The 23,469-nt window shown below is 42.6% G+C and overlaps 1 protein-coding gene across 6 annotated transcripts in view; it reads left to right on the forward strand.

Annotated features, from left to right (window-relative positions):
• The window catches only part of CXXC4 (CXXC finger protein 4), a 170,986-nt gene that overhangs the window by 18,898 nt on the left and 128,619 nt on the right, over positions 1-23,469 (forward strand). For all 6 annotated transcript variants that reach the window (XR_014882886.1, XR_014882881.1, XR_014882883.1 and 3 more), the window contains exon 4: positions 5,101-5,212. The gene's annotated coding sequence lies outside the window, so the exon portion shown is untranslated. The remainder of the gene's footprint in view (positions 1-5,100; positions 5,213-23,469) is intronic.

The following is a 23,469-nucleotide window of genomic DNA, read 5'->3' on the forward strand; positions in this document are numbered from 1 at the left end:
GGAGGAGGGGTTCAGAGCCCAGCCCTGCTTCACTTGGAGGCAGTGAGGCCCTGCTAACCCCCAGCCTGTTCGGGAGCTCCAGCTGTGATGTGCCTCTGCTTCCGAGTTTAATGTACTTACTTTGCTCATATGTTTCACACAGAAGTGGGCATATACCCTGATTTAGAGGTCAAATATTCCTTCAGATGAATCCCAGTATAACCATTGATGGAAACTAGCAGGGCAGTTGGTGAACAGCGTTACTGTGAGAATGATGTTTTGTACCATACATCTCAGGACTCTTTGCAAAGAATTCCTTGCTTTACCTTTTAAACTCCACTGTGGTGTAACTGAACAAGAATTTGGGGTTGGGATGTGGAAGAATGGGAGTAAGAAATCTGAAAAAAAATATCTTTAAAAAAGATGGCTAAAATGGATATTTAATTTAAATTATTTTAGTTGTCAGTACCATGCAAAAAAAGAAGAGGAAGCTTGTAATTTATAATGAGATTGTCCCAGTCATGACAGAATTAAGCTTAACAGGACAGCCAGCCTTGGTCTCAGCTTGGCTAAGCAAGTGGGTGAAGAAGAGTAAGTCTGTTTCTGTACCAGCCCCTTTCCTCAGCAAGCTTTTATTTCTGTCCTGGGGGGGCGGGGAGAAGCAGGAACATTGTGGCTGCACACCTAGAGAAGTCTCAGATGCTTTCCTCCTGTGAGCAGGGGACAATCAGGCAGGGGGAAATGGGAGGAGCTTCATCCTGGTGAGTGCATGGGGGTAGTGAGCTCTGTAAAGCAGGGGAAACAGCTCCCCACTGCAAAAGGGAGGAATCTGGGCGTGAAGCATGACTCATGTCAGCCCCTTCAAGGGACTGTACTATTGTCCAATGCAGAGTGAAGGATTAGGGTGTCACTCAGGATCTCCTTTGTACAGTACTGACACTAAACCAAGCCTTCTGTGGCCATTTAAAGGGAGAGCATTTGGACTTTTGCTGGAACTAACCATTAAAGAATGGCTCTAGAAGGCTCAAATTGTACTCAGAGCTGAGCTTACCTCTCTGATCTTTTTACGACGGTACCTTTGTTTAAACAGAGTGCCATGGGAACTGCTGGCCCACGGCATGGAAGAGCTGTGGCCGTGATGGCGTGAGGCAGAGGGCAGAACCAGCACAGGTGCCAGAATTAGGCACAGGGTTGTTCTGTACCCCATTATGCCACGTGGAGGGCCATAAAGGCACAAGCTGTGAACGGGGGCCTGGCTAGTGCTGGGAAGTTGGTGGGTGTCGCTCAGCAGCAGTGAGTCCTTCTGTTGCTGGTGGGGCATTGGTCGGTGAATTGCAGTTCTGTGTATTGCTATCATTGCATGTATGTTTCCATTTTCTTCTTCTGTCTTAGTAAATAGTTTTTAACTCGTAAGTTCTGTCTGGTTTCCAGTTCTCTCCTTCATCCCACTTTTGAGGGAGTGAGCGAGCAGCTGCGTGGTGCTGAGCTGATGCCAGGTTAAACCACAGAACTGCTGTGGGCATCAAGGGAATGGAAGAGAGTTCAAAACAGCCATCTCTTGGCCTGTGTGAAGTCAGGCAATGTGGAGCTTACCACAGATCAAAGCACAGCTGCATTACAAGAGCAGTAATGGCTTGGGAGCTGTTGTGGTTGTGTGATGATAGATCGGGAGGCAGCCAAGGTGGAAGTACAGAAAGTGAAGGAGTGAGCTGTTGTCTCCTTAAAACTTAACAGGTAGGGAAGGAGAGGAGTGATGTTACCAGAAAGGATACAGAGGAGTAAGAAGAATACAAATGTATCTCCATGACCTGGAGAAAGCCAGGACAGCTGTGGATGATTCTCTGCTGAGGGATGGAAAGGCCCTGTCTGGTAATCAATCTCTGAACGTATCCAATCTAGCTTACTGTGGTTTCTGTGAACAACTGCAGCTCCTGATGAACAAATGTTAGAAATACCCGTTTGGTTCTGTATGGCTTGGCTGGCCTTTAGGCTTAGCATAGTGTGATGTGTTATGAGAGCTTTGCTTTGGCAGGGGTTCTGTTTAGTAATTGATGATTTGGAAAGTAGCACTTCCCTCGATCGGTCTGTAAGAGAGAGTAAGTCACTGCTATTGTTCTCTCATTTGCTTGGAGAACTGTGCTGATGGGGGGAACATTATTATAAAGACTGGTTTCCTATCCTTCCCTTCCTTGCGTGTTTCTCTCTTGAGCTAGCACATCCCACTTGTGCAGAGGAAAAAAAAAAAAGACTGGAAAGGGAGCCCATGGACAAGTGGCTCTAGAAGGGAGAGATGAGTTTTTTAATTAATGGCTTCTGTTTGCTCCTGCCAACCAACCTAGTCTACTTCTGCCTTTAGCTGGCTGAAGGAGAAGAGCTTGGGATGAGCAGAACCTGAGACTATCCAGCTTCACAAGGAAACAGTGGATATGCAGCAAATAAATGTCTGGGAGACATAAATCCTGGTGCCATTTAATCCTGGTGCCAGTGTGAAGCTACTTTTATATCAACGCTAGTAGGATGGGCAGGCAAGATAAAAGATGGGAGAGAGAAGAATTCCAGGACATCCCTTGGGCCACGCATAAACTTGTACAAATCCAGGGCTAAGGGTTCTTTGTCCCTTCTCCAGCTGAGCTGCTCACAGTGCCATGGCTGAAGGCTGGAAAACAGCTCATATGCTAAGGTGAAAATAGCAGCACACACTGTATTTTATGCTGTTCTCTCTCCTGACGTAATCAAGTACTGTAAGTTTTACATACCAGTGCACAGATTACTGGCATTTACTAGGAAGCACGAGGAGCAGGCTGGCAACTGCTTGGAGGCACGCGGAATATATAGGCAATTGCTCTGGAGCATGGGGAATGCACAAGCAATTCAATTCCCAACTGGTTTCTAGGCAGGAGCTACCAATTAAAATTAAAAGAATAAAAGACTGCAAGCTTGGGACTGATGATGTGCTCTGGAGAGAAGAGTTGCCAACAGCTTGTGCTACAAAGATGCCTCTCTTTCAGTAGATTTCAAATGGCAAAAGAAACTCAGGTAACAGATCATTCTTTTCTTCTGGCTTCCCTGATTTTCATGTACTCAGTCATGCAGCCAAAATTCCTACAAAGACAGACAGAGCTGCACCCTGTGAATTCCAAGCAGCAAGCCAACCTTTGGAGAGCTGATGCAGTGAATATGCCAGCAGTCAGCTGTACCTGGGAAGCAAGATTTTAAAACCAAGCCTCAGACACCTGAGTGCTGAATGATGGGGCTCAGATAATCTATGAATGAGAGTATGGTATTTACCTGTACATACATGAAAGGATTTAGGATTTAGGAAAAAAAAAATATCTTCTCCATCTAAATGTGTATTTCCCGTTAATTGTTAATGAATCTCTGAAGTAAAACTTCCCTTCTGATGGAGAAAACTGAGGCCTAACTAGGTGAGGCTATTAGGCATATGTGGGATCTGTGTATCCTCTGCATTTATGCTGTGCCCATTACAGGGAGCCCTGAGAATCATGAAGGAAACAGGCAAGTTTTAACTGCAGTTACCAAACTGCAGCTGCCTTGGGGCAGATGAAATCACAAATCACAATCTGTCATTGGTTTTGAAGTCAAAGCATGCTTTCCTTGCTGTTCTCAGAGGTCGGGTGAATGTTAATGAACTCAGCATTCCACCAGCCACAGAAAAATGGGTGCACTAACGCAGTACCACAAATGTCTGGAAGTAGTGCATGCATTATTTTAGGATGCATTTTGTCCAAGCGGTATTTAATAGGGAAGCAGAAGGAAAATGAACAACCTTCAGGCACTTCACCTCCAGCTGGTAACTCAGGAATCTCCACACCACAGAACGGAGTCAGTGCGGTACCTTGTGTCTACACAATTCTGTCCCATTACGATTTGCCTTGTGAAGAACAAGTTGTGTAGCTCTCAGGTTTTTCTGTCAGAGAGCTTAGTGTAGGAAGTGACCTGCTAGCAGGTGCAGGATAGGATCATTTATTATTGCTTAGCTTAATAAACTGCATCTTAAATTATGATATCGATTACAGCACAGAATGAAAAGGCTGAGCTGGCATTATTGTATTTGACACAAGAAGCATTTTAAAATGTTTACACTGATTGTATGGTGCATCAGTGTTGTTTTTGGAAAGCAGTAGACTGAAAATATGGTGTTACATAAAGTGCTAGGTGCTTCTGAATCCATTTACTTAAATTTTCATCTAAAAATCAAAGATTTCACATGGCAGGTGGAGCTCATCCGTGGTTCTCCCCGTTAACAAATACAAGCCAGTATTTACTGTATCAATTCACCAAATGAATGACACTAAAACACAGCAAAAATGCATTTGCAACAACCCTGGTAAGTTCTGTAGGATGCTCCTGACAGGATAAACATGTCTGCTCTGCCCTCCTTTCCTTCCCTCCCCCCCCAAACAAGCAATAAAAACATTTTGCATAAACAAATTCCAAATTACAAGTAATCATAGGAAAGCTGACAAATGTATGCTATGCTAGTCTGTGAAAATACTAATCAGAGCAGCCTGTCAATTGTTAAAGTTAATGATTTAGATATGCAAAACTCTGACTAAATTTTTGTGGATAATTACATAATTACAGCTGGGTTAACACAATCAGAAATAGCTATTGCATGCTCCATCTTGAAATCACCATGGCAGTTCCCTACTATTTTTAAAGACCTCTTTTCCCTCGTTCCACCTGCACACAAAAAGCAGTAGGGAGGGGGAAAAAAAACTGGGAGCCACCAGGGAGAGGAAAGCAAGTGAGGAGGGTGCCTGCTCCAGCCTCTCTTCACCTCCGCTGGAAAACAGAGTCCCTGCTGGGTTGGGTGGTGGTGTGGGAATGCCAGTCAGATAGAGGGGGATTGGAAACAGGAGAGTTGGCTGCTGTAACAAGCTGCAGTAGCAGCACCTCTACCAGTGGATTAAAACCTGTGAAAACGAGCTTTTTCTGTGGGAAACCTCTCTGACTGAAACGGAGTTGCAGCTTCATTTTAAAGGGCTTGCTCTGATACAGGAACCTGGGACGGGCAAGGCTTACCCACGCCATTCCATTCTTTGTTAAATTATGAAGTCATTCTGACAGCCCTTTGGCTCACAGTCTGTCTTCTTGCAGGTGTTTGGTTCAGAAGGTGCTGTGAGGCCTCCAGATGCTCTGAAAGGCCCCTCTGGTTCATCCTGGAGCTGGAGGAAGGCAGACTTTAGTGGAGAGGAGATCCAGGGAGGGGGTAAGCTTGCCCAGTTCTCTGGGCACTGGTCTTTTTTAAACTCCCTTGAAAGTTGTTCTGAATTGTTCTGTCCTCAGAAATCGTGAATTTCTCTTGCAGCACAGTTTTCTCCCTCTCGTGTTGGCCTCATGGTCTCTTTTTATACTAGGTCTGACTGGTAGAGTGTAGAGATTCCAGCTATTGGGAATTTCAGGAAGGTGACAAAAGCATAAATAAAATGAATGTTGGGCTCTTTCCTGAATGTCACATTGTCTGGGATGGGGTAATGATAGTGATTTAAAAAGTAATATATCTCTCATGTAATTTTTTATCATAATTTTTCTATACAGTTTCCATTAAATAGATAAATGACCTAAATGAGGAAGAGAAATAAAGTGAGAAAGCATAAAATCAGTCCCTGTCAAGAGGGACTACATAGAAAGAGTTGAGATAGTGCATCATCTTTGCTGGTGCAGGTTGCAATGAGCGCAGCATGTAGGTTTCTGTTCATCACTGATGAAAATGCAGAGCTAATGGTGGTGACTGTGTTGAAAAAGAGTGTTTTGTAGTCCAGAATTTGCTCTGTCAAGCAGTTATTGTGCTCTTTGTATCAGTTGTAGTTTCCATGGAAACAATTAGAAGGCATTACTTTCAGAGCAACCTTTGTAGATTTGGCCCTGGACAATTCCCCTTCACTCATTGTGGCCCAGAGAAGCAGTATGGTTGGACATCTGTGGTCTTGTGGGAGAAGGAAATAAATGCACCTTTATGCAGATGCAGATGTGTCGTCCTCCCCCCCAGTATGTTGTCAAAGTCAGCTTGAGGTAATTGATGATACAGGGCCGATGGTTGCTTTTGTTATATCCTCAAGAGAAACTGCTACAAATTCATTTGGTGGATTGCTCAGCCTGCAGTAAGGGCATGAAATTAAATAGCGGTGCGGTTGGATGTCTGAATGAAACCTGAAATGCTCTTTTGGAAACACTGCAGGCACCTGGAGCAATGGCAGGGCTCTGAGGCACTATTCACTGGTCTTACCCTGCTTACTTCTGCTGCGCTGATGAAGCAAAAATAAACTTCCTGTACTTAGACAGATTTTAAACATTTTTTCTACAAGACAGAAACCAGATGGAATATTTTCACAGCTGACACCAATATTCGCAGTTTTCGTGACTTCAGTGATATTATGATTTATACAGGGATTGTGTGTGTCGGCAGCCTCGAGCAGACAGTCTCTTGCCATCCAAGCTTTTAAATGTTATTTGGATTGATAGGTCAAAAGATTCTACGAGCTGAGCACAATGTGAAGTATCACTGGATTTAAATGGTAACTGCGGGCTGATCTGGTTCTGTATCTTGACTATAAGGCGTAATAATAAAATATGTTAAAAGGGCCTCACTCCAGAAGGGATAGCAGACCCTTAGATGCCTTGAAATTAAGCATTTGTAGAAGTAAACAAAGAATTGTCATGTCGGGTCACGAGCACAAAGCAGGCTATTGACTTGAAGCCTTCATTGGCTCTCGTAAAGCAAGAGGTGAGTGGCAGCAGGCATGGTGTTGGAGCTGCCAGTCTCGCAGGCAGTGTTTTCAGATGGCCCTGAAGACAAAGAGGAGTTGAAGGGGCTTTTCTCTCCACTGGGGAGCGAGCAGTCAAGTAGAAGCTGCAGGCAGCCCAGGTAGAGGGCAGGGTGGGGAGCAGGCCCACAGAGCTGGGCACAGGCAGGGGGTTCTCTTCGCTTCCTGTTTCTTTGCCCTCTATTTGTGCCTGGATCAGCTGCTGTTCACTACACACGAGCTTCTTCCCACCTTTGTGGGAATCCCTGGTTTCCTGGGAAACTTCTGCTGACCTGTGCCTGAAGAAAACTTCAGAAACACATTGATTTTTTTATATTTAATGGCGTTTTCTCTTTGCCTAAGAGTGGCAGCTTGTTAACTTTGGTGGCTGCCTTTCTGTTTTCAGAGATGTCTCCAGATTGTATATTTTCTCCTTAGAGTTTTAGGTGACGTTTCTGGCTATGTGAGATCAGCACTGCACCTTGGTTGGTGCTGATGATACCAGCGGCGCTGGAGTTAATCCTTGTGTGCTCTGTGTATTTATCAGATCCGTTCTGTGAAGTCCACACCTGGTAGTGCACCAGAGCTGGTTTGCACAGGGCTCCAGAGCTCTGAAAAATGCCTCGTCTTTAATCAGGTGTTTGCTTAGGAGGGGATGTGTTGTTGCTAGGGGATGTAAGTTCTCTCAGGCTTGGAGATAAATGGAGGTATATATAATTTCAGGTGCTTATAATATGTGCACCTAATCTTTATAGAAGGATTTATTGTGTAAATCAATGACAAAATAAATGGCAGTGGCTCCTACGCAGCTAGGGCAAGGAAATGCTGCATCTAATGTGCTTTTCCTGCTCAGCCACTTACTTAGTAAGGCTACTGGCACCCCAAAGTATCCTACAGTCTTCTGCCATGCGTGCTTCAGATTCAAATCCAGTGCAATGGTCAAAGAAAAGGAGCATAAAACCACCCTGATCCTTCATGGTGACATGGTAGCTGATGATGTTTGGACCTGAGACTATTTTTCCCCCATAGAAATATGGTAGAAATACAGTAGAGACAGAGTGAGAAGATGGTTAATAACCTGTAGCAAACCCTACTAAGTTGTGGGCTAAATAAATGTTGATTCCAATGATATCTGCTGAAAAACAGCATACGACAAAACATTTGGTGATAACATACGGAAGGAGGTGTGGGAGACAGTTAGAGGAAGCCTTTCACTTTTCTGTACATGTTTATAATCTGGTGTCCTCAACATAATAGAGACTACATATTGAAACTGTCTGTATGGAGCCTGGCTTCCAAAAAATAAAAAACGCTCCTGTGAGTAGAAACACTGCCATTTTTTACATGCTATTTCCTCGTTTGGACTTCCCACCCCCAAGCCAGCTTCAGTGAACACAGACACTGCATTATAGGGGCCATGCTAGTGAACAGTTGTTTAGAAGGCTGTACCACAAATCTGTAATGTAAGTAATGTTCTCCTATGCACTGTCGCTTAAATCCAGGAAACCACATTTTAAATATGATGCTGATCTCTATCTAGGGGAGTTTAAACAAAAGCAGCCACTCTTGCAAGATACTTCCTTTGCTAAGCTGGAAATCCTAGGCATGTAGGAGCTAATCTGGCAAATTGCTTAAATGTATGCTTAAACCCATGTGTATTTGCTTTGAAGTCAACGGGATTACTTGTATGTTTATACGCTTCAGTGGTTTGAGGCCTTGAAACATAGGAGGACATTTGGCATCTAGACAAGCAGGGCTAAAAGGAGCATGAAGAAATTATCTCCCTTCTCTGGGATTGGTTATACTTATGGCATTCCTGGCAGATTTTTTTTTTTCCTCGGCTGTTGTTAAAAACATCTGGTGATAGAGACTCCACAGCTTCCCAGGCTCTATTCCTGTGCTTCACTATTGTTACTATTACAAATGTTTTTCCCTCAAGTCTGACTTGCATCTGTCTTCCTGCAAGTTAAACCCGTTGATGTTTGGGCTTTCTAGCTTACAGGAATGTTGGGCATGACAATCTTCTACACACTTAAGAGTTTTAACGTTGCCTTCTCAAGAACTCTTGTCTGAAGACCCCAAAATTTTCAAATTGTAGTCCTCTGGTTTTCTTCCAGGACTCTCCAATGAGTCCATCTCTACCCTGCACTCTTCCCTTTCTCTTCCCCCATTGAATTTCAGCCATTTCTTGGCACCGTTGTGATTTGTCAACATCTTTGCAAACTGGGAGCCTCCTTACGGACTACTTGTTAGTCCGTAAGCACAGTAAATGTGCTGTTTCAGGTCTAGATGATTCATGAAAATACCAAAGGGAATCATATCCACAGCAATTTTGTATCTTCCCCCAGGTGGCTTGCTTTGGCTGTGGGCAAACGGTAACTTTCTCTGCATGTTCAGCCACTTTGTATCTGTCTTGTAACTTTTTCATTCTGGCTGTGTTTCCTTGCTGTGTGTATGAGAGAGACAGCCCCAAAAGCTTGACTAAATCAGGAAATGTGACATCTCTTGCTTTGCTTCTGTCTACGAGGCCCGCTGCCCTATGGCAGAAGGAAATTAAATTGATTTGACAGGATTTATTCTCTACAAATCCATACTAGCAGCTATTCATTTCAGTGTTATCTTCTAGGCGCTTACAAATAGTTTGATTACTTGTTCTGGTGTTTTTCTGAGGATTGAAAACAAATTGACTGGCTGCTAAGTCTTCAGCTCTGCTTTCCCCCACTTGCCAAGCAAGGTCTTGTTTGCTCCCCTCCAGCCCCTGGGCACCTCATCTCCACCACCAGCACTCACAGAAGTGACTGTCCGGTGATTTAGAGATCGCATAAGTGGCTATTTAAGAATCCAGGGCTGAAATTTAGTGTGCCCAGTCAATTTGAAGACCTTTAATTTATTTAAGAGCATTTTAATCTGCTCTTTCTAGGCCATTATCTTCCTGCTGCTACATATTCTGTTCCTTGTCTGTGCTGGCGTCTGTGTCCTTTAGAAGTTTCTCAGAGGCACTCCCAACTCTCCTTAATTATTTATTTTTGCCTTCTGTGAGGTCTGAGTTTGGGCCAACTGCCTGGGTTTAATCCTGCTGTCAGCTATGGTTGTGTTGCTTCTGAATTGAGGCGTAACTGAAGGCTAAGGAAACAGCCTTAATTTCTACTTCTTACTTGGGCAGCACTCTTGCTAATGTATGAGTGCCCTGCTTAAAATTAAGAGCTGCAATAATGGGACATGTGGTGTGTTGTGATTTGGGATGTCTGCTGACTGAGGCTGGGTTGGAGTTGATATATTGATTTTGATTTTTATTTTTTGTCAGCTAACTAGAACAAATGACTCAACAGTCAATGGGAGAGGATTAAGAATACTCTCCTCTTTGTTAGGGGTGAGAATTAATTTTAACAAATAGTCTGCCTAGAGAATGAATTTATCACATTGCTATTTACCTCCTCAAGTTGTTTCTGGGTGCACTATCCCTTTTGCAGTTGTACTGTTGTTCAGGTACTGGAGTGATAGCTCTGTCCCTTCCTTTTTTCCTAGAAAATCAAGTAGAGAGCCTCATTACAAACTTCACTACATTATCATTCTATTATCTATTCTCATAATATCAGTTTCTCCATAGTCAAATGGGGAACATTCCATTGAAGTTGCTACTGAACTAGCAATTGACTGTATGTAAATCAGAAGTTTCTGCAAGTTTAATAGATTTGAGGGCTTTTAGTTTCTTTCCTATAGAAGAGTATTCTCATTCCTGTTATATTTTTCCATAATCTTTTTCTTTCTGAAAGGGAAAACTGTGAAGGTGCAGTAGCCAAAGTTGTCTCATTGTTTTGAGACATGCAGTGAGATACTGGGCTAGAAGAAATGGCAGTATTCTACATAATTTCAGAGGATCCGCTACGGAAATAGCCTGATTTTATGGGAGCTCTTATGGAAAAATTCTGACTTTATGTGGATTCAGGTGAAAAGATAAATTTCTTGGATTTCTAAAATTGGGTGGATTCCTTGAGTTCCATTAAATCTATGACAGCCATGGAAAAATGCACAGTTCTTGCCATGGAGTAAATTTTTGTTGTGGTCTCCAGAACTTTCTTTTCTGTGTTCATCTGCATCTCTGACACGTGCATTCTGGAGTGCATTCCTCATCTTGTATTCTCTTCCTGTAAATATTTTATGCTTCTTGATGGATGCATAGCACTCTGATCCTCAGATGATAGATCATGGCTGCCTACAAAGGAGGTTCAGCGTGCAAATGAGTGTGATGGGGACAGGGTGTGAAAAATAAGAAATACCAAACACAGGTCTGCAGGTTTTGTGCTTTTATGCTAATACCAGCTTATTTATGCATTATAGGAGGGAAAATAATTGGGAATAAGGAATGGTAATGATTTGTTGTATTCAGTGTGAGGCCTAAGCAGTGCAGCATCAACAGCAACCTTCTTGCAATTTGTAAAATCCTGGCTTTTGCAAAAGGTCCAGAACAGAACCACCTGAGAAGCATATAAAGCTTCAGAACAGAGAGATGGTATTGCAGCATCTCAATTTATCCTGTAAGCAATGCCCTCTATGGCTAGGACGCAAGTGTGACTGTTGCATGCTTGCCTTGTTCCCTGTCTCAACAGAGGAAGCAGAGCTGAAATAGATCTTGCTTTTCAAGGAGAGAAATTAAGACACAGAGGAGAAAATCCTCATACAAGGCTTGAAAATCAATGGTGAGATGAGGTGAAAACTTGTAGGAAGGCTGTGTCAGAAGGGCATGGGAAATGACAAAGAAAAAGCGATGTTAGATAAGTAGAGGAATCAGAAAGGGAAGAATTGTGAAAGAGATTAAGCCAAATCTATGCAGGGTTTTAAATGAAGAAGCCTGAACAGTATCTTGAGATGATCAGGGAGCCATCTGATTAGCTTTGATTTAATGATATTCTTGAACGTCTTTGTAGGCCTGAGCAGCCAGAACTGAGAACGTTCCCAATGGCAGAGCTGAAGTGTCTCGGTGGGAATCGCCTGTCCCTAGCTGGGAGGATGTGAGGAAATGTCACATGGAGCAGAGGCAGAGGGGTATGCAGGTACTGGCAAAGGAGAGGAGATGAATATCAGGGTCCTGATGATGTCCCATGCTGCTGTTGCTTCAATAAGAAATATGAAGCAGAGAGCTGGAACTGAGGCTGGGTGTTGGTGCACTCAGAGCTGTCTATATTTAGCCAAGCCACAAGGAGTTTCTGCAGGTCAAGTGGGACAAATGGAAAGGGATGTCTGGTATACAAGGGAGCTGTTTATATTAGCTGCAGCAGGCACAGGTATTTGTGCTCCACGTGATGCTGTGCTTTATTGCCCGCTACTCATTCTCTTTCCTGAACCAAATAGGTTCTCAGGATCTCTATTCCCTTTTGCTCAGTTTCTGTAAATGCTAAATAGAATTTTGCCGTGTATAATGTTTTCCAGAGAAAACATCACCTTTTGCTGTATTAGCTATATTATTCTAAAGGAGTTTAGGTCCTACTGGGACTGAGAACTGCTTTTCCTCTTTCCCCATCAAACAACCTACAATCCAGCTCTCGTTTGCATAATCCTATTTCAAATACGAACAGTATGAATCCTCCAGTTTATGCTAGCGAGGAAATTTGGGTGGTTATTTCATCATTGCCTGGAGAAGCAGGACAGGGAAGCTGCCAAGCTGTCTCTGTACAGCTTTGCTCTGCTGAAATCTAGTGTAGAAAGTGTAGCCGTCTTGATAACATATTCAGCTCTTTTTCACCTTTTGCTAGCTCGTGCTATCGGTGAGTTGTGGCTGTGCATTTTTCTCTCATAGTAGATAACAGTCTGCCCACCTCCTCCCCAAAGGGTACAGGTCGGACAAGGTCCTGTTGTCTTTCTCTGGCTGCAGCTTCCTGATGTATCTGTCTCTACGCTGGTGACCCTTAGATCACACAATCGATTCTTGCATCACCTCTAGGATTGCTAATAAAAAATGCCTAGTTAAAATGTTCCTGTAGCAGCATGTAGTAACCAGCTGGAGGCTTACCTGCTGACTGTGGTGAAGTTTTCAGTGCAGAAGAGGGGTGCCCAGCTTGAGGACAGTGAAGCCTGGAAAAGCACACGGTTGTCCGACCATGTGAGCCTGCAGGTCAGGAAGAGGCAGGAGGCTGGGGAGGCTGCTCTCCCCTGGCCTCTGCTCCAGTGCCCCCTTCCTTGCCATGGAGCTGCCCTATGCTCTGTGGAGATGTATACCCTCAGAGCCACGGCCAGTCCTGCTCCTCCTGTGCCACAGGTCAGGGTGGGGGGCTGTGTCTGTGGGCACTGCGCATGTTGTGCAGTCCTTGTGGTGCAGAAACCAAGGCTGGCTGTGATGTTGAGTGGGGCGAGGAGAGGATGTGTTGCTACTTCCTCAAGAGTGCAGACCAGTTCCATTCTAATGTAAAGGCTTTGAAACTTTCCAATTATTCCTCCTCCTTCTGTGCAAAGTATGCTTGCCTTGTGCGTTTTGTCAAGTTACGAAAGAAGAAGATGTCCACTTTGTAGTGCATTTTCTCCAACTGTCCCATTTTCCGCTGAAGCAATTTGTGCCAATATCTAACTGCTCCACAGACAAAATCTGCATGGCTAATACCTGCAAACATATTCATGCTGATGAGTCCCGCATGCTGAAAGGGTCCTGCTTGCACCACATACTGCAACCATGGCCATATATCAGTGGATTAGCATATTTGATTAAACATATATACAGAACCGGAGATCATAGTAGAGGGCATGTACTATATGAGCCTTTAATCTCAGATGTGCCCCGTGGGTAAGGTAGATGGATTAGTATTGTCACGTGTAATCATCTAATCTTACCTCTCAGCCCCATTGACAGAGCTTCAGGGTTGGAATCCCCAGAGATCTATGGAGAGCTGAGAAGCTCTGGAACACCTGATTTTGCATAAGCAAAGATACAGATTGCCTGCCTTGGTTGTTGTCTCCAGCAAGGAAGATTGAGGTGGCAACCCAGATGCTTCCCTGTGGGTGACTCCGTTTGAAACAGTTAAAAGCAGTGGGACTTGGAATGCCTGATGCCCTGCTGCCTGCACGTATCTGACATCATCGTTTCACTCATCATAGTAAGCTGGCTAAATTAATTTGATTTTAAAGAAGTGAAGCACTGAGACTGTGCCTGACATTTTCAGGATTCCAGGACACCGTGTTCCCAGATCAATATGCTGATTTAGTAACATAACTTATGCTCAGGAAGGCCACGTGACATTCCTAGACCCTAAGATTCCATCTTAGTCTAGCTTCTTTGTTAGAGCTGCACAAATCCTTTCCAGGAGTGCAAGTGTGATTTTAGAAGCTTCCCATTAGAATGAAATAGTGTGAAATTACAAACAACTCCCACTAATACCAGATTTGAAGATACCTCTTCTCATCTGAGTCTCAGGTAGGTCCTTATACAAGACCAGCACTATTTTGCTAACAATCAGACAGGCACATGCATAGGTAAATGCACAGATACAACACCAAGAGCCTGATGCCCAGAACATGAGTGCTTGCATATGGAGATAAATCGGTTCTGCCTTTAAGCAGGCGGACTTCTTCAGATAAAGAAATGCATTTGGAAAGGTGAAAGGGCACTGAAAGCACCAAGAGTTTATGTATTCAAAAGCCAAGGAGATATTTAAGTTCTTTTCAGGCTTAAATAGAATCTGAATAGTGCTACAAAGATAGCTTTACATGTATGGGTTTACATGTACGAAAACCAGCCAGATATCACTTGATCATGCTGCTCATTTAAAGTTATCAAAACTGTTTTGTTATGGGCTATTTCTGTTTGTGATGCTCACAGAAACAGCACATTGATGTCAACGACTGTTGTGTCACAAAGTGATTTTAGAATGCAGACTATATGAGCAAACTTTCTGTTCTATCATTTACTGGTAAAAGAAGAAAGAAAAAGCAAACGCTATCCTCATTTTCTGGGCTAAACTGCTCAAGTTTTAACTTTCTTAAACAAGACCATGCTTAGAAGTTATACCTCCTAATGCTTGGTTGGTACTGGCAGCCGTGCCTCCTAACAGTGCTAGGAAAATCTGAAGATATTTCTTTCGAGGTATATAGAAATTCCAGTTTAAATAATGAGACTGCTAGCTTAACTTTCTCTTCCAAACAGAGCAGAAATTAACATAGTAATTGAATTGATTGTAGCGATGAAGCATCATGACTTCTAGACCCACACTGTTTCTATGCTATCTTAGCTTTAATTCAGGATATCTCAGTAGCACAGTGCTTGGCTTATAAGGATATTTGCCTGACTACAACTTTGAGAACAGGCTTAAGAGTACACTGAAAGAAATCTGCTCCTTGCTAAAGGCCACACTTTTTAAAGTACCTTTCCTACTCCATGTAGCCAAAGTAGTATTGAAGATGTTTGTAGTGGTAATGCTGAGTCACAGCCTGAACCAGTGATTGAGCACCTGGAGGGAAGGCGGGGCCAACCCAGGGGAGCTCAGGTGCATGCAATGAACCTGAGTGACTAGAAGGGTTGGAGCCAGGATTCACCCCTTCCTAAACTTCATTTAAGGGTTGGCAGTGGAGGTGAGGGTATTTCTCTGGAGCTCCCTGCATACCTGAGACCTTCTAAAGGTAAGAATATTCTTTCCTTTATTTCTGTGCCTGCTGCTGTTGTGTTTGAGCAAATCCTTATTGCTGCAGCTTGGGGTCTTGCTGCTCTGCTGTCATTGTTGTGCTTTCCGTTCCGTTACCGGAGTTTAGAAGATGGTTTAGTTTGTGGTTTTGTGTATCAGTCTGCCAGGCAGCACTTTAACCATGTGCTTTCAAGGTTAGAGCCTTGGTTTCAGCCTTGTGCTTACTAAGTGGTATGGAAATGTCATGCACAGTACATGGAAATGCTGTAATCTGTTGCTTTCTAAAAGCTACCCGAAGTACTGCACCATAATCAAATAGTACTTCTTGATGACATTGTGTGCCTCAGCTGTGTCCTGAAACATACATAAATAAGTCATCCAGGGATGCACAGCCAATCAGGAAACCTTGCTAAATGGAGGGCTCACATGTGCTTTTTCTGTGCTTAACTGATGGCTTTATTTTAACAAAACACTTGCTAACAGAGAGGCTGTGAATGCACATTTGGTCTGTCCTTGTTGTTCACAACTAGGTCATTGCTGTGGCTGTGTTCTGGACTGCAGTTAGCCTGTGGTTAGCTCGTCTCCCTGAAGGGAGCAAATAGGCCTGTTCCACCTACTCCTTCAGGTATGATGGAGAACATTATTTTTCACCATACTTGTACCATTAAAATATCCCTGTTCTCTTCTGTTTCTCTTAAAAGTCTCCCAGAGAAAACTTCTCCTGCAGACTTCCACTTTCTGGAAGGTTCCAGCTAATGGCTTCTCTCTCATTAGTCCTGGAGTTACCACCTGAGCAGGCTTCTAGTGCCTGCACCACTCCCCTTTGTTAACGTATTTCTGGCTCCCTGTCTGGCTGTGCTACCTTCCTGGCCTCCCACTGGATATCCAGTAGTAAATGTTAGCATAAGGACTTGGGCACCTTTCTGCTCTGGCTTCCTGCCAGTTCCAGGAGCTGCTCTTCCATGCTTTTGGGTAACTTTTCCATTGTTGCTCAGCTATAAAAAGCAGTTAGTCTCAATTTCTTTCTCTTTTCTTTTGGTTTGCAAGAGGTAGGAAAACTTTAGTGTGACTTTTTGCTTTCATGCTGAGACTAACGAGGTGTTTGGTAGGCACCTGTGTGCAAGAGGCAGATGGCATGGTCTCTTGCATGGGCGTTACCTCAGTAGCTGTTACTACTGCTAATGAATAAATGGAGTTTGTGGTAAGTCTGTGAGCTGTGCTTCCCCTTTTACTCAGCGTATTATTGCTCTGGGCTTAAAAGTGTATCCTGTAGCTTTGGAAACAATGGGTCAGCTTCAGCCCTGGCAGTATGTCCAGTAACTATATATAATATAATTGTTACACCTTAATTTGCAGATATCTTATGTTTTGCTTCATCTGATGTTTTATAATGCTTTTCTGCGCTGTTTACTTCAGGTGATTTATTTTGTAAGACAATTTTGCCAATACTATGATTCTTGGAGTGTTGTGTTCTATAACATAAATAGAAGCTAGCGTATTCATGCCTTCTGAAGTCGGTGAAAGTCTGTCTGTTGACTTTCGTGGGCTCTGGATTAGATCTTTAATGAACATCTCCTGATATCATTATAGGAGCAAATATTGGAACAGCATCATGAAAACTTCAGATTTAGTCGATACGGAGGATTTATTACATTTTTTTATAGAACATAAAGTAGTTTGGAAATTGCTTCTTGAACGACTTCACCTGCTGCTCTGTTCATGCTTGTCCCACAGTGACCTGAGCCACCCAGACGAATATTTTCGTCAGACAGGAGCTGAGACCAAGATTAGGAGAAAGGAAGGGACCACACAGTGTAAAATCCAGCTACAGGCTTTGAGGCAAGCAGAAAACAAATTGCAGACTCAAAAATCAAAGCCTAAGTGCACCCAAAGAGGTGTGGAATTCCTGTCAGCCTCAAATGTTCTTCCCCTTAGTGTGGGGTATTGAGTTGCAGAGAACGTGAGAGTTTGGAAATGTAAACATGCAATTCATAATGCAGAAGCCACAGAATTAATGAATTTCACACTGCCCCCACCTTAGACTAATTAGTGCAATTTAAATGCTGCACTTGTCAGGCAGAGCAGTTTGTGCATCATGTATTGTGTTAAGAATTATTTTAGATCGATTTTCACAATGCAAAAATAGTGTGAAAATATCTTTATTTCAATTAGTGGTAGTTTTACAGCCATTAAAAGATTTCTTTAATAGGCTTAGACTCCCATGGCCTGCACAGCTGCATGAGGTCTGGTTTGCATTTAAAGGTGGGAGAAAATATAGTGGGAAGAGAGACATTTAGCTGACTGGATTTGCTTAATTAACCCCCACCCCATGCGAAAATGCCAAAGCAGGCCGATGAATTATCTGTCCCTTCATCACAGGCCAATTGCTTAATTGCAAATTATCCCTAATAATTACGCAGTCAAATAACTGCTGGATTTATATTTAATGAATTAGGGAGCCCTTAACAAGGATTTAAATGGACCCACCAGGATTACACAAAATTGACAACTATCAAAGGGCTGGAAGCTGCTGCTCGTGCTTACGTGGAGGAGAACTTGGCTCTGTTTCCCGTTAGGTGATGTTTCTCCATTTCCATTGTCTCAGTGGGACAAACTGAAAATGGGAGATGACTGAAAATGAGAAAGGGAATCAGAATCGGGGAGGCTGGAAAGGCAGGGCAGAATATAGGACCAAGTAAGGAAACCCCATTCTGTACTAAGTGAGATGGAGCCCTGCCAAACAGCGCAGGAAGGGTGCACTTGCCTTTGGTGGCATTCCTGGTAGGGGCAACAGAGTCTGCCTACTGCAGAGGTGTGTGTGGATGCAATTACTGCTGATGCAAACATGGGGCAAAGGTTTTGGCACTTGTTTTTCAGTTTTGACAGCAAAGGGAAACAGAAGGGAGTCTTCTCACCTCCCTTCCTTATTTATTTCCCTTCCTCTGCTCTCTCCTCATAAATAGCTTTCTCTCTTCAAATTCCTGTAAATTACTCGGTGTGTGGGATGTGTTCCATAGCGATGGCCACTTGTCTTGTTTCCAGGCTGACATGTACCTTGCTGAAATACAAAACCAATTGAGAATAGGAGTTTAAACATAAAGCTGCATTTGCTTGTAGTCGGAAGGGTAAGATTCAGTAATTGAATAAGCAATAGAAAACTTGAAAAGTGAAGAAGGGAATAAGCTGAATGCAAAGGAGCATGCAGAGGAGAGTTAGATGATGCTTGCTTTCCCTAACATGGTCCAATCAGATTAAGGTGACTGAACTGTTTTTGAAATGGAAACTAATACCTGTCTATTCCTTATCTTTCTTGTATTGATGTCCTGAGGTCCAGTTGGGAAATTGGGATCCCTCTGTGCCTACAACAGTAAAAACACTAGCTCTGTCTCTCCCCACCACTGTTGTGCAAAAGTGCTCTCTGAGCTCTGATTTCCTTTCTCATTCCTCTGTTGCTTGCTCTTTGTAGGTCATGTGTAAGCAATTTTTTTCTGCTGCTTTTTTTCTTGGAGGGTAAGTAATTAACTTGGAGGAGAGTGGGAAGCTCTGGTTTCAGGTGGCTTTGAAAGGCCTTTTACTGAGATTTCTGGAGTGTGCCTCTTCCTCCTCAGAGATTTCTCACTATGGATTCATGTATAAGAAGGTGATATTCTGGACTTCAAAGTCTCAACTCATATCTTTCTTGATTGTGAAGCATCCTATGTTATATCCTAAAGAGATTTTAACGTTTGTGAAGCAAGGCATGAGGCAGTATACTTCTTTTTGTTTGTTCTTGTTTTCTAAACGCTTGAGCCCTGTCTGCATACACTCTGCCATGATGACTGTCAAATTTTGCTAGGGCAATCACTGCCTGAAAATTTTGGATTGCACTTAACAGCTCAGTGGCTAGAGGACTTGATGTTGGAGCTGCAGAAACATGGCTGCATCTCCCGGCTGTCAATGGCCCAAGATTGGTATAAATTGGGCTTATCATCTAAAATCTGAAGTTCTTCAAAATGCAGATAATTCCCAAAAGAAAAATTCAGGGATGTTCATCATTCCCATGAAACGCTTTGACTACCTTGTTAAGGCTCTGGACTGTTGTTTCTCTGGTAGGTTTGCTCCGAGTGAAGTAGCATACTAAAGTGGATGTGAATCTCTACCTGCAGCCCTTATTCAGGGAAAAGAAATGTTGCTGTCCTATGACCTGTTGCTTCGAAAGTTGGACTCGGTGATCCTTAAGGGTCTGTTCCAACTTGAGATATTCTATGATTCTATGAAGACCTTGCATTGCCAAAGCAAAGTGCTGGATTTAATGTCTAGAGCAGATGCCAGTAACGGGTCTGGAAAAAGACTCACCTGTCTATCCTTTTAATGAGCAGATCATTTCTTTTTGTAATTGATGTAACTTACCCTTTGATGTTGTCTTCATCAGTTTCTCATTCTCTCCTTGTCAGTTTTTTCCCACCCTTAAATATACATTCTAGTCTGTGCTGCTGTTCACGCAGCTTCAGTTGTGGTTTAGTTTTATCTTTCATTCACAATAAATACATTTTTCTAGTATATATACCCTTGAATTAATGCCAGGAGTGGTTAAGGGTGCAAGAATCTCAGTCAATATCATAAGAAAACAGGACTGCTTTTTGGCCCTGTTGGCTTTTTTTAACCAGAATGAGCACGTCTTCTAACTTCTGTGTGTCCCTTGTCATTTGTTCTACATGAGGGTTTCTTAAAGGGTGATAGTAGGCACAGATGCCACACTTTCTAGGATATCTTTTTCCATTCTCTGTCTAATAGGGATTTTGTGGCATCAGAAATATTGATGTAAATCAGCCTTTTCCTTAGAATAGATTGGAGCACGTATCTCAATGAATCTTTTCCCGTGTTCTTCATCTGGTCACATAAACAATCAGCAGTTCTAAATAATGTTGTAATTAAAATATCCTGGATTGTTGTTGTTATGGACACTGTTAAGTGCACTGAAAAGTGCCATGGGTTAACTGAGACAGAAGACATACTAATATATAGTCTTCTGATGTTACTTTAACATGGGGCGGTGCGGGGGGAGAAGGGAGTATATGAAACACAGCTATGCACTGTTATCCAGATAACATGTCACAACTGGAATACAGAACATTTTTTCAATTTTTTTTACTCTTTAAAAAGTACACTTTTTTTTTAAGAAAGTATTTCCAAATAGCAAGAAACCCACTGTGTCAATTGGAAATTCAGGCTTTGATTTTCACTGTCTTCATCGCAGATTCCTCTGTGGGTGATCTCCTTTGGAGGTCACCCTTCTCAGCATGGCTCCAGGCACCCCACAAGGACCTGGTGGGGGGGGTGAACAGATGGATGGGGGTCTGGGCCAGCTGGGTAGCTTACCTGGTAGCATGAGCACTCAGCAGCAGAGCTGGAGCTAATGCCTTTGTGTGCAGGGTGCCTTTCTGCTTTATCACCTTCAGATCTGAGACTTACTGTGCCTCTTCGTTTCCAGTAACGACATTCTGGAGGGGAATTTGTCAAACACCCTTTAAAAGTCCAAATAATCTATGTCATTTGGTTTTTCTCTCCTTGCTCTTACTGACAGCCACAAAGGATTCTAACAGATTAGAGAGGACATCTTTCTGTCTTTTTTTCTTTTTTCTCTTCTTAGAGAAGGATGGGTTTGTCTTTACCATATTCCCTCATAGCTTCAACCACTATTGTGTGTACTGAAGTAAGGCTTCTTACTCTGCAAGCACTGTTAGGTGTGTGTGTATGTATGTGTAGATATATATTTGTATATGTATATCTGATATTACTTTATAGCATCTTTGTTTCTAAACATGTATTAAAAAGCTTTGGTAAAAAAGTCACTTTATCTGTTCAGCCACTTAGTTTTCCATATCCTTTAATCAAACCAAGCTGTTTCGTTAATTTGACACAGTTTTCTATTTTGATACCTTTATCCCTTGTTTTACTCCTCCTCACTGGAAAGTAATGGTTCAACAGCTTTCACTGCTGTGAATATATGTTCAAAGAATCTTTCGCACAATACAGCAGTTCACCCAAGATGCAAAGCATAGCTTTGCTTTTACAACATATTGCAATGTGTCAGTGCTGCTGCCATTATCCCCCATAAAGGGCAGTGTTCTGCCCAGTAATTCTGTAAAATGCATAGAAGCAGATTGCAGAAAAGAGGAAGTAACCCTGGAACATCCTAGGAAGACCTATAAACAAAAGTAATGAAAGTCTGGAATGAGCTAAACGAAAGGTAAACGTTGAAAAACAATTGAAGTGGTGAAAGCACAGAATGGACTTTTAAGTGCAGTGAAGGCCTCTCGTATTTGAATACCTCATTAAGTGTCTGCATGGGAGTTGAGCACCTAAATACCTTAAAATCTGGGTCCAAATGACTTGGATTTTAAGCTCTCTGGAAAAAAAAAAAAAAAGTGATTTGATCTTCCAGGATACAGAAATACGAGATGAGCAGTTACTTCCTGCTCTGTGTATTTGAGATTTGTCTCATCAATCTTAAACCTAAGAAATAATAGTGAAAATGTAAGCTCTCTACAGCTACGTACTGGCCTGTTCTCAGAAACGGAGTGAAAAGGAATGCTAGAGGTCTTGCCTTGTGAATTAAATACTTTGTAAATGGCAGCTGCCTGCTGTGAAGCGTTTGGTTCAAAGCAGAAGCAGATCTCTGTAGGAGAATCTCTGCACTTGGCTGGGTGTGTGTGTGCGTGTCCTTGCCTAGATGGGGATGTGTACTATGTTCAGCCTGGAAAAGTTGGTGGGTTGGGGCACAAGCACCTGAACTGTACACATATACTCTTACCCAACTGAGTTTTTTCAAACTTTTCTTTTAAAACAGCAAAACAAACAAACAAAAAAACTCTTCAGTTCCAGGCATGACAAATTGAGAGTCTTGGAAAAAACTTCTTTTCAGTTAAAATACTGAATTCTATTGGGAAGTGGAAAGAAGGAAAAAAAGCATCCTGAAAGTACAATTAGGCATTAATGCTAAAAAAAAAAAAAAAATCAGCATATACACAAAATTATAAGTAGCTAGGAATAAGAATTTAAAAACTACTCTGCCCTTTCTGCCATGGCACTACAGTAATTTATTGTTGCAGAACATTCCCTCCTAGAACTGTCTAAATATTTCAAAGAGTTTCAATTACATATTGCAGAGGGGCGTCTTAAAAAGTATGCAGGCTTGCTAGCTTTGCTACCTTAGAGAAATACACACACAGAAAAGCAAACAAAACCAGTAAGAAAAAGCAGTAAGAAACGTAGAGTGTTTAATTAAAATATCAGGTTTTGGCACATTTGTGTTCTTGTTAACCATGACTTCTTTAGGATAGAAACCCAGCATAAAATCCGTTAATTGTAGAGACAGGACACTTTTTTTTCCCTTGGAGCTTTGTTCCAGAGGCTTGTGTCCTCACCAGGAGGGAAAAAACAACAACAAAACAAAGTCTATATTGGATCTTCAGCTTTATATGGAAGTTAGATGTAGTGTCCTTGGCTGCTGTAACAATGGAGTTGCTACTTTCAGCAAAAAACAACTACTCTTTGTGCTCCAGCTAAGTTTTATAGTGGTTTGAAGTAATGCAATTAAGAATAAGGGTGGCTTGGATGTGTCAGTAAGTTGTTGAGGGCCTTCTCCAGCTCAGTGGCTGGCTGCGGTCCTCTCTGGTGTGAAGTACTGCACAGCAGTGCAAGCACACCTTGAAGCCTCAGTCTGAGAGGCAAGTACACGGTTTCAGTCTTCTAATAGGCTTCAACTGAGAGCCAAAATTTCCTTATTTTCTGTACAAATGTAGCTTTTTGGTCACTTCATGCTCTTCTGTTGGCCAGTTTACTAAGCTATGTAAGATAAGTGATGTGTCTCTTAGAAATAAATGTTTGTTTCCTTTCTAAGTCAGGACTCTCTCACTACTGGAAGAGTGAGGAGTTGAGAGAGAGATGTGCATACTACTACAAGAGTAGGTAATGAAGGGCTGTTGGCAGAGTAATGCAGGTATTTTGAGCTTCAGGGGAAGTGTGTTCGTTCCTTGTCGATTTGTCTTATCAGGAGCTTAGCAGGGAGGGAGGATCTTGGGCACAATTCTGGGCCTTGAGGATGGAACTTGACCATGTGGGTCCATCCATGCTGGTAC

This window comes from Meleagris gallopavo, chromosome 4, assembly GCF_905368555.1.
Source record: "Meleagris gallopavo chromosome 4, MGAL_WU_HG_1.1, whole genome shotgun sequence".
Classification (NCBI taxonomy): Eukaryota; Metazoa; Chordata; class Aves; order Galliformes; family Phasianidae; genus Meleagris; species Meleagris gallopavo.